We start from the raw sequence: 11819 nt of genomic DNA, 5'->3' as shown, positions 1-11819 counted from the left end.
CAGTAATAGACTTATAATAACTGCCAGCGATATTAATTATTTCTCCGAGATGAGATCGCAATTTGTACCTCCTCATGATCTCGTTGTGTCTCGTAACTCGCATTGTTCACTGCCAGCGGAGTAAATCTCGCCCCAGTCACCTGCCACGGACAGTTATAAGTTAATGGACATTATATATATTAGCTTACCTCTATGTCTGACTGCCTTGCGGACACACCCAGCATTCTTGATCTTTTCCCTAACCTCTAACCTCTAAGGGATTATAGTGTCAAGCATTTCTTCCCCCACGTAGTTCTGGCCACACCTTGTTGCTTCGCCCAGTCACTCCTATAATAGCCTTGCTTCTGAACCTGATGCAGCGTGCAGCATCCCAGTATTACTCCTATGTTTTCGTGAATTCTTTTCCTTTCCCTCTTTTTTTTGTTTATTTTTTGTGATGCTAGCAATGTGGCGAAGGGGAAATTCAAGGCTGTGGATATATAGATCAGTCAGTGAGTTAGAGCACCGGTCTGTGGCAGTGTTCTCATGTGCGTGCGTCCTCAGGTAGCGAAATTATTATCGTGGCAACTTGGTGAGACAGAATATGGAAGCTAATGCCGAGTCACTAATCAAACAGCCCGGGAAGGACAGAAGCAGAAAAAAAAAAAAAAAAAAGACGTAAAGCTTACATATTTTGCCTTGGTTATATGAAGCAGCATTTTATTTATCCCGTTTTTCTTTATAGTGTTGCAGTGGTGACTCTTATATGGTTCAGGCTTCACCACAACTTTGTATCTTTACCTTGTGGTGGAAGCTTGTGTGCGCATTCAGTCCATCTCAGAAAAAGGAAGCTTCTCAAATGCTCGATGCTCCTGCATTCGAGATATGATTTCCTGTTACAGAATCCCCAGTCACCAGCAGAGCAAGGAGGACGTCTGGTGGCAGCTCTTCAAACCAGCGTCTAGGGAGTTTCTTTATTGGTGAACATGAGATTTTTATTATCCTCCAAACCACATCTGAAATTCAATACTCCAGGACAAATGTACATTACCTTTACCTTTAAAGTTGTCTTCCTACCGATACTGCGCTTCACGTAATTCCTCCATAACCAGACAGAGAGATAAGAAGATCTGCTGGGTTGCCTGGAATAAACGGGCGGCGATGCAGAGTAATGGACGGCTTTTGTCCTGCGGTGGAATCATAGAGACTCATGATGAACAATTTTTTTTCCACTGTGTCCAGTAATGTGTTTTGACAATACGCAGATAACGTTCTTCACTAAAACTCCATCAGCATTGTGTACCTCATCATACAGAGTTCTCGTGTGCCACAAATACTGCTATTCTTCAGCGACTTACGGACTACAGCGAAATGTTGTTACTCTTATGCTTATGATTTCACGTAATATTTGTGTGCATTTGTGTGTGTGTGCACTTAAACTCTTATTTCTCATATACATCTCTTGTCCATGTGTGGAATTGGCGGAGAAAGTCTGGTGTGCTTATCATGCAAATCTTACGTTTATTTGCGGAGTTGATACAGAAAACGTGGTCCCGTCAGTTGAAATAGATAGTCTTTCCTTCCACACAGATATTGAACAATCCTCCCATATGATTATTTTCTTTTTTACGGAGGTATGAGTGGAGTTTATAGGGAAAACCAGGTGGCTGTGACCACTCTTAAGGCTTATTGTTTTATTTATTTTCATTTATTTTAATTTCAAACAAACTATAGACAAACGTTCCACAAGGATATTTTTTTTTCCTGATAAACTCGACAAACCTTCCACAAGAGTGCTCGTATTATTATTATTATTATTATTATTATTATTATTATTATTATTATTATTATTATTATTTTAACTTTCTACAAGAGTGTTTTTCCTTTTCCAGCGACACACAACTCCTCGCTGCAGGGAAGGTATCTTCTTCGTGGATTCCAAGAGTAATATTTATCAACTTCCTTCCGGTAGACACATCACCGGTGGCTTCTGTCGTCTCAACTCGCCTCGGTACTAATATAACATTGCAGCGAGAATATGCATGCTCTCCATCCTTTCTTTAACTGAGTGCATTCAACCTCTCCGCACACTCAGCGCAATGTTACCTTCTCACCAATTCTAATTCCTTAACTGACTGCCTTCAGCCTCCTCTCACACGCAGCCGCAGTGTTGCATCTCTGTCTTCTATTGTTATATATATGTTTACTGTTCCTCTGAGTCCTGATATGTAAAGACAGCTGATCCACTCCACGAAACGCTCGTCTTTTTCCGGTTATTCTAAAGGGGAGTGATCCAGAACAGCACTTGTTTTCATTACTTTGTTATAGAAAGCAACTCGATTGATGTTGGTTTGCAGATTACGTGCAAGTTAATGCCTCTTGGTTCTAAAGCGAGGTACACATAAAATTTTAGAAAATCTATACTTTTAGATCATTAATAAGATAAGTACATCGTTCAAAAGAAAATTAAACATAAAATGATAAGAAAATCCAAACTTTATATATATATATATATATATATATATATATATATATATATATATATATATATATATATATATATATATATATATATATATATATATATATATATATATATATATATATATATATATATATATATATATATATATATATATATATATAGACACACACACACAGTAAGAGTCAAAGAATAGTGAATAAATCCTGAAATAAAAACGGATGATGCACAACATTTAAAAATCAATGCTTTAAGATCAGTAACACGATAACCCACCACGGCTCACATTCACATCAGCACGTTTACCTGCTACGTAATCAGAGTAAGCGGATTCAGATTCAGAGCGTGTGGGTGACTTATTAGTCTTTACGTAAATCTTCTGGGAGAGTAAGGGGGCAATCATAGCTTCCTTTGTCACCCTTCATGAACCAGTACAGCAAAACATCAATCTCTGGCCTACTTCTGCTTTCCGACTGCATGCTGGAATGCAAATACAGTGCCGTGACAAAAAAGTGTAAAGCTCTTTCTTGTAGAGATAGGCACACTCCACCGCCACACCGCCACACTGCCACGGCTCGGGGATCAAGCCAACCCACACTGCCAGGGCGTCACAGGAGCTGCCTGAAGATGACGTTATGCCCCTGGCTCACCTGCCCATTATTAACGGCGCCCACTGACACAGGTGGGCGGCCCGGGACACTCTCTCGCCGCCTCGCTGATGATTGATTCCTGAGGGATAATAAGTCACCCGCTATTTTTTCCTTGTGGATTGACTTTATGAAGGGAAGGGGGAGAGGAAGTTTACTACGAACTTCTGTATGGTTTCAGAAGACGGTGTTATTTTGGGATTTTTTATTTTTTACTTTTATACAATTCGGTGTTGTTATGTTGTTGTTGTTGTTGTTGTTGTAGTAGTAGTAGTAGTAGTAGTAGTAGTAGTAGTAGTAGTAGTGGTGGTGGTGGTAGTAGTAGTAGTAGTAGTAGTAGTAGTAGTAGTAGTAGTAGTAGTAGTAGAAGTTGTTGTTGTTGTTGTTGTTGTTGTTAACCGTTATTATTGTTGTTATTATTATTATTATTATTATTATTATTATTACTATTATTATTATTATTATTATTATTGTTATTATTATTATTATCACCATTATTATTATTATTATTATTGTTACCACTCCGCGATGATTGGCACACAGTCATTTGTTTCTGGTTATATATTTTCCCCGGCGCGGTCTTGTCACTCTCACTCTTTGCATAAACAGAAAGAGGGAAGCTTAGTTAATTTGACGTGGTGATGGATGTATGATGTATGATGTGGTATGGTGTGTTATGTGGTGTGTGGTGTGGTGGTTTGGTGTGGTGCCTCCTAACTGTATGATGTATGACGTATGGATGTAATGTGGTGTAGAATGGTGTGGTGTAGTGTGGTGCGGTGTAGTGTCTATAACGTATGATATAAGGCTGTAGTACGGTGTGGTGTTGTATGGTGCTGTATGGTATTCAGCCGTGTTATGATTCTCTATTGAAGTAAAACCTGCACCTGGAATAACTAAGGTGCCTCTGACTGACTGTTCAAAGAGAGTTCCAGTGGCTAAAATCCAACCATCTTTCTCTCTCTGGCGGAGATTTGTGGGAGGGAGAGTGGGAGGTGAGGGAGAATAACGATTGTATATTTAGTCTGAGAAAGTGAGAGGGAGTGGGTGAGAGGGAGAGTAATGCAAGGGAGTGATTAGTAACAAACAAATTGAATGTAATAGTTAGTTTCACCATATTTGTTTGTTATTTGTTGAAATCTTGACTCGTGCTCAACTCTTCAACAGCCAATCAACTATATCATTACGGTGGTGTGGTATGATGGTGTTACGTTTGCTGTGGTGGTGTGACGCTGTGGTGAGGCGCTAAATAGTGTTACGGTGTGATGCTGTTATGCTGGCTGGGATGATGTGACGCTGTGGTGAGGCTCTGTGGTATTACGGTGGTGCTGTGTGATGCTATTATGGTAGCTGGTGTGATGTGACGCTGTGGTGAGGCTCTTTAGTGTTATGGTGGTGCTGTATGATGTTGTTATGCTGGCTGGGATGCTGTGATGCTGTGGTGAGGCTCTATGGTGTTATGGTGGTGCTGTGTGATGCTGTTATGCTAGCTGGTGTGATGTGGCGCTGTGGTGTGGTGTTCTCTCGCGTGCGCCGTGACGTGAAGCATTCTGGTGCTGCATTGTTCCCAGAAGTGTCGTGCGGTGCTTGGTGACGTGTGGTGATGCGTGGTGAGGTGTGGTGAAGTATGGCGTAACGGTGTGATAAGGTGATACCCACACTCGTCCCCAATCCCTCTTACCTGCACTCACTCATCTCTCGCCTCCTCCTGTCTCTCTTCACTCCTCACTCCACCTTCCTCACGTTTCCGGGAAGCAGCGTCTCTTTGTCGTCTTGTCCAGGTGAGTTCCGTTTGTTTATGGTCTCAGATTACAGGTAGACGAGGAAGCAGATTTACGGAGTGATAATGGAAGAGGAGGAGCAGGAGGTGGAGGAGTATAGAGGAGTAGGAGTAAGAGGAGGAGGAGGAGGAGGAGGAGGAGGAGGAGTGGGTGGTTTGGGTTACGTGGTCAACACACATTACTGTATTCCTGGTATATCGTGTGTGTGTGTGTGTGTGTGTGTGTGTGTGTGTGTGTGTGTGTGTGTGTGTGTGTGTGTGTGTGTGTGTGTGTGTGTGTGTGTGTGTGTGTGTGTGTGTTCGTGCTTTATATTTTCAGTTGTCAATGCCACACAAATTTTACGTTTTTGTACTTTTTTCACTCTATTTTTTTTTTTTTACTTCTCTCCTTCTCTCTTCAATAAGTCAATGCATTTTATTTCAATACTAGCATTGTAGCGCTATTTTTTTATTTTATTTTTTTTGAGGACCACCTCTGGATGGAAAGATGGCTGGATGGGGAGGAGCCTTCTATTGTACTGTCTTATATCTTCTACTACTAGCTAGTATAACTTAGTGTACTCAAACAGACTATGAAAGATGTACAAGTCTACTACTGTTTGTTATCAAATTTTGTAAACCACACACACACACACACACACACACAGACACACACACACACACACATACACACACACACACATTTCAACTCCCAGCATCCTTACATCCTTCCAAAATTCTCACCAAAACTTCCCTATATTCCTCCTCTCTTACCTTTCCCATCCTCCCTCCCTCTCTCTCCCTCTCCCCCTCACAATCTTCCTCCTCCCCTCCTACACGTATTGATGCTCTTAAACACAGGTCAAAATTTCCTCCGCTCAACTTCCTTTCCTATTCATTGCTCCCTCCCCCTCTCTCCCTCCATCCGTCCGTCCCTCCTCGCCATCATCTCTGACGTGCACACAAAGGAAGGAGGAAAGACGTAACGAAGAGGAAAGAGGAGACACTAGACGAAGAAGAGGAAGTGACTGGCTCCCATACCACCTCCCTCCCTCTTCTTGACCACCTCTCTCTCTCTCTCTCTCTCTCTCTCTCTCTCTCTCTCTCTCTCTCTCTCTCTCTCTCTCTCTCTTGAAAAATTTAAACCAGAAACCTTACTTTAAATTCTATATTAAAAAAAACTACCAATTTTTCACATTATTTTCTTTTTTTCATATATTTCGTGATGGTATGCCTGTATTCCCACGTGAAGTAATCTGCAGGTACACACAGGTACACACAGATACGTTAACAGGTCATTTTGATCAATGCGCCTTCCATACACCTTTTGAATAAGTCTACCCAAGCTATTACGGGGCGGTGCGGCAAGCGTTTCCCCATTTTCCTTCCCCGTTAAGCCGAGCAACAAAAAACGGAGTAATAGATGTCGACTGGGGAGACCTTGGCGTAGCGTGAAAGCGGTATTAGGAGAGCTCAAGTATTGGATGTGGGCAGGTGAAGGTGGGTGTCTTTCTGATGCGTGTGTGAAGTGAGTGAGGGGAGGTGAAGACAAGGAGGTGGAGAATGAGGAGGTGATGGAAGGAGGAGGAGGAGGAGGAGAGGAGAAAAAGAAAGAAATGAAGAAAAAAAAGAAGAAATGGGACATATAGGTTAGAGGAGAAAAGAAAAAGAGGAGCAACAGCAACAACAACAACAACAACAACAACAACAACAACAACAACAACAATAGCTGCAGCAGCAGCAGCAGCAGCAACAGCAGCAGGAACGGTAGTAACGATAACGATATAACCTCATTACCCTTAAAAAGAATAAATAAAATAAAATAACAATCAAATCACACACACACACACACACACACACACACACACACACACTAGCATTGTATCTCGGCGTCTTCCATCATACTACTCAGCGTCAGTATGCATAGTATATCTTAACAAGCAGGGGATAGTAACAATGCTTGACGGTGTGTGTGTGTGTGTGTGTGTGTGTGTGTGGAGGCCTCAGTAGCACAAGCAGCAATCCAGAGGGCGGTATAGGCGACGTGCAAATACATAGACATGGCGTTATTTGTTTTTCCACTCTCCAGCCTGTGTGTTTGTTGTTATGTGCCTCTTCTGTGTGTCATTGTATTTGGTACTCTGAAGAAGGTGACGTGGTGGTGGTGGCTGTGGTGGTGGTGGTGGTTGAAAGAAGTGCTTGCGGAGGTGTTTAGAAGCCTGACGAGTTTTTCTCTTGTTATGTTTGTGTGTTAGGTGAGGGGTGGGGTGGAAATTAGTGTGTGTGTGTGTGTGTGTGTGTGTGTGTGACGTCGCCATGATTAGTCTTGAACACACACACACACACACACACACACGGTCCTGTCCTGGCTGAACAATTTATAGAGCCACTTTTTTCCCGACTAAGCAGCGGCGTCACGGTGAGTCCCGCTTATATTTACCTGCCTCAGTTGTCCTGCGCCGCTACCACTACCATCATCACGGCCACCTGCTGGGAACTAATTGGTCATAGAATACTCAATATATTCTTTTTTTCATCGTTAAGTTCCATTCCTTCATCTTCCATATAAGTTTACTGTAATCGCAAAATGTTGTTATTTATTCTTCATCCGCTATTTTCTTCTTTCATCGTAAAGTTCTGTTTTTCTTTACATTCTCTTCATCATTCAGCTGTCACTTTTTTTTTTCTCTTATATCGTAAAGTTCTGTTCTTCATTACTCATCTGATGCTGTCTTTAATTTACTTTTTTTTTTATGAGTATCTCAGTGTAACAATACCTTTAGGCAAGTTTCACAAGCCACTCTCACCTAAGAACGTGTTAATCCCTGTAATTTAAGTGTTAGAAGCAAGTAGTCTTAACGTACCTACGTTAAGACTACTTAAGGTACTCTTATACAAACTCTTATTCCGACTCTTCTCAAAACAGTAATTATGCCCATTAGATATACTATAATTTCCTATTCCTCATATAAGAACTCGTAGATTTATATTATTTGGAAATAGTAATTCTTACTAAGTATTTGGTGAAATATTTTTGAACGGATTCTACAAGTCACTCATGTAATACCTCTTTAATAACTTCTACTTTATGGCCAATAATACTTTTTACATCAGTATCCTATCACTCATCTAAGAACTCGTGGATTTACACTCTATCAAAACATTAACTCTAGCTAGATTTTTGCTGTATAATACTTTAAAGCAGATTTTATCATTCACTCGTCTAATAACGCTTTCATGAGTAATTTCTTTTTGATACCTCTAACGATATTTCCTGGCCAACCAATTCTACTTCAGCCGACTAACTTTACTGGAAAACTTGGTATGAATAGATAACGAACATGCGTACACTGTCACGTTTGCTGAGCTTATCGAGGCTTTCCCGTGATCAAAACTGGACGCGGCTACAATCCTTCATTAACGTCTCCATTCATTTCCTCCCCGTCTGTCAGCAAGTCTTCTAATTTCCTGAGTAATATTCCCGCCGGGTCGTGGAAGCGGCAGCAGTACAGTGGGAGTGAAGCAAGTGATGGTGATTTACTCCTGTTCCGCTTAAACATTGGAATCTTTTAATGCCGCGTAATGATATAATAATGTAATGTAACCTTTTAAATAAACACGTTACCTTTTTCATTCATTAGCGTGAGAGCATTATGAGTACACACGTGTCACTTGGATGGTTAAGAAATATATATGTTTAATGACCACGGAATAAAAACGTGACTACATTGGATATTGTATTAAAAAAAAAAACAAGTGGAGAGAGAGAGAGAGAGAGAGAGAGAGAGAGAGAGAGAGAGAGAGAGAGAGAGAGAGAGAGAGAGAGAGAGAGAGAGAGAGAATACTGTACATAAAACACGTGGAAACAAAATCAGGTTGTTAGAGTTAATTGTTAGATATAATTAGACATATTTATGGACAATGATGATGGGACGACAATTATCATACAGGAACTGCCACTTGTAGGCCTATTGGCTGCCAGAAGCTTCCGTTACGTTCTCACGCTACTATACACAGCAATGTAATTCTCTATTCGTAACAGGTAACATTTTTTTAGTCGCCAAATCTATCACTTAATAATAACGAAGCCATATATCTTAAACTATAAACTACACAACGATAAATTAACACAAAGCACCACATTCCTAAATACGAGTACGTACAACAATGCAATTCTTTATTCGTATCAGATACAATTTTTTTCTTAGTCACCATAACTATCACATTATAGTAAGGAAACCCATGCATCATAAACTACAAACAACTCAACGGTACATAACACAAAGTACCACACACACACATGAGGGAGGGAGAGGGAAGTAATTGATGTCCATGAACTCTCCATGAACACAAGTTACTGGACCGCCTCCTTAGCGTCAGTCTCCTTCAGCGCTATGCACACTTGACAGCATTTCTGGCAGGGGCTGTCAGTCCCGGGAGAAGAAGGCAGGAGGTTCCCAGCTTGTCAGGAGAAGTAATATCTTGAAGAAAATGCGGTTGCTGTTCAAGGAAAGAATAAAACGGAGTAGAAAAGAACGTCATAGAGAGGAATGAATGAGTATGGAATGTAAGAAGGAGAAAAAAGTCACCTGCAGTCAGTTATGAAAAGGCAGGTGTGTGTGTGTGTGTGTGTGTGTGTGTGTGTGTGTGTGTGTGTGTGTGAACGAGAAAGGGAGAGAGGAGAGTGAGAAAGAGAGAAGAGAAGGGAGGAGAGGGACTGTGGGGGGATTCAGAAGGGGCTCAGGTAGGGACGGAGGGGCCGCGTATACCTGAGGAAGTTTTGGAAATGAATCAGAGAATGAAGAAGAAAGCGGTCACGGCGTGGACAAATCTTGCGAGGTAACCGACGTCTGGGAGGAGTGTGAGGATGGGGACGTAGGGCAGGGAGGGGGCCGCGGTAATCCAAGAAGTGGGTGGCTGTAGCGAAGGGTTTAGCGCGAAATAAAGCTTCCCCGGGTAATTGGAACGCCTTATTGGGTTCCTCCCCCCGACCAACCCGCCGCCGCCATTCACGGTGCACACTCCACGACTTAAGAAACTCAACGGCCGCTGCGGAGGCTTTCTTTGGCTGCCTCCGTCTCGGCCCCGCAGAAAAGGTGGAAAGATTGCGTCCGTTTTCTATTTTTCGGCGCGGACTTGGACGCTAAAATGTTACCCTTGTGTGCAAATCAAATTTTTCATTACTGCTCGTTGTTCTCTGATAGATTACGTGCATTTAGGAAAATGCCGCATGTATTGGTTTTCCCACATATATAAAATTGATATTGTATTTATTTCATTTATCTTTTTAAAATTTTTCACTCGTGATGTCAAAACGGAATGCAACAATCACGGCACGTTTTATGCTTTACACATTTTTCCCCTCCCGGCGCGGCGGGCGCATCAGGCCCGCGTCATCATAAATCGGCATTCCGACTGATGGAAGCAAATATGTTAAAAATGTGTCACGGGGTCAAAGTTTGGGTCAGGGACAGCATGCGGACGAGCGACACCGCGTCCCCTTCCCCTCCCCCTCTTCTCGGCTCCCAAACATCAACAATGCCACACAAGTCTGGTTCCCGCCTTTTGCTCCCGACTGTGTACAAAGGCGAGACTCGGGCAGACACCAAGAAAATGTTAAATATGTCCCTTCCTCCCCTGGCACGCTGAAAAAATGATAAACACGACTCGCGGCGTGACTGGTAAAGCGACAACGCGGCTGGGCTTGCACGTCTCGGCGTCTCCTACAGTCGCTTTTCCCCCTCAGTTTCGCACACACTAACATAACCAAACCTCTACCGTTCCTCCCACACCCAAGGGCCCACAGGAGCAACTTGGACGTTTGGAGGAGGCTGTATAGAAAGGGACCTTTAAAACTGGGTCGATCTTTAAATGGATCATAACCCCTTTTAACGGATTGGAAGCGGCTGAATCTATTTGTTTGTTGATGATATCTGAGGGCACAATGATGAGCGTGAGGGCGGCATAATGAGATCAGGCCCGGCCACGTGGTTGTGCATAAAGGGAGTTTGTGTAGAAGGGTTGAGAAGGGACGTCCGGTGATGCCCCTGACGGCTGTGATGGCTTCTAGGCCTCAGGGAAAGGGTCTGCTGCTCCGCTGAAAGGGAAAGGAAGGGAATGCGAGGGTTCAACGTGTATTAGTACCGGGGGAGAGAAAAAGAAGGGGAGGGATTCAGGTGTAAGAAGTAAATGTTTGGTGCAGATGGAAGCGAGTGGTGGTGAGCTACGACTGATGCCTTGTTTGGAAGTTACGCTGAGGTGCCAAGTGGCCGCCGCGTGGGGACTTGACAACGGCAGCATCTGTGTGTGTGTGTGTGTGTGTGTGAGCCTTGGTGGTGCATGGGGAAGTGTGGTGTATGACGCACACACTACGTATATACTACATTACTACGCATCACACTGTTATATCACACACACACACACACACACACACACACACACACACACACACACACACACACACTACTTTAAGACTTTATTGGATAAAAGTGGATGTGGAAATACGACAACACGAGCATGATTCATATTTCTCATACGTATTACATTAAGTAAACACACACACACACACACACACACACACACACACACACACACACACAACCTTTTTTTTGGTCTGTATTCTGAAACGCTTTGTTCTCACACCACGACTATTTTCAAAGGCCACAGAGATGATTAGCAGGATTCACAAAAGTGATTATCCTGTTGATAATGTAGAAATCTTGTTAATCTGTCAATAAAAACGCAAAATCATCTTTTAAAACCAGTGTAACTTCAACTAGAGCCTTTTGAAAGTAGTCATGGTGCGGGCAGGTGTTTCAGAATACGGTCCGTTGTTCTGTTATATAAGCATCCATCACAAGTTCACAAAATAAATCAGTAATCCTTTTTACCAAACATTCTTCTTAACCACCTCACGACTCGACGCCGCTCCTTCACTGCTTCGCTGTTCAGC

This window comes from Scylla paramamosain, chromosome 9 (genome assembly GCF_035594125.1).
Source record: "Scylla paramamosain isolate STU-SP2022 chromosome 9, ASM3559412v1, whole genome shotgun sequence".
In the NCBI taxonomy this organism is placed as follows: Eukaryota; Metazoa; Arthropoda; class Malacostraca; order Decapoda; family Portunidae; genus Scylla; species Scylla paramamosain.
This window is presented reverse-complemented; position numbering follows the sequence as displayed.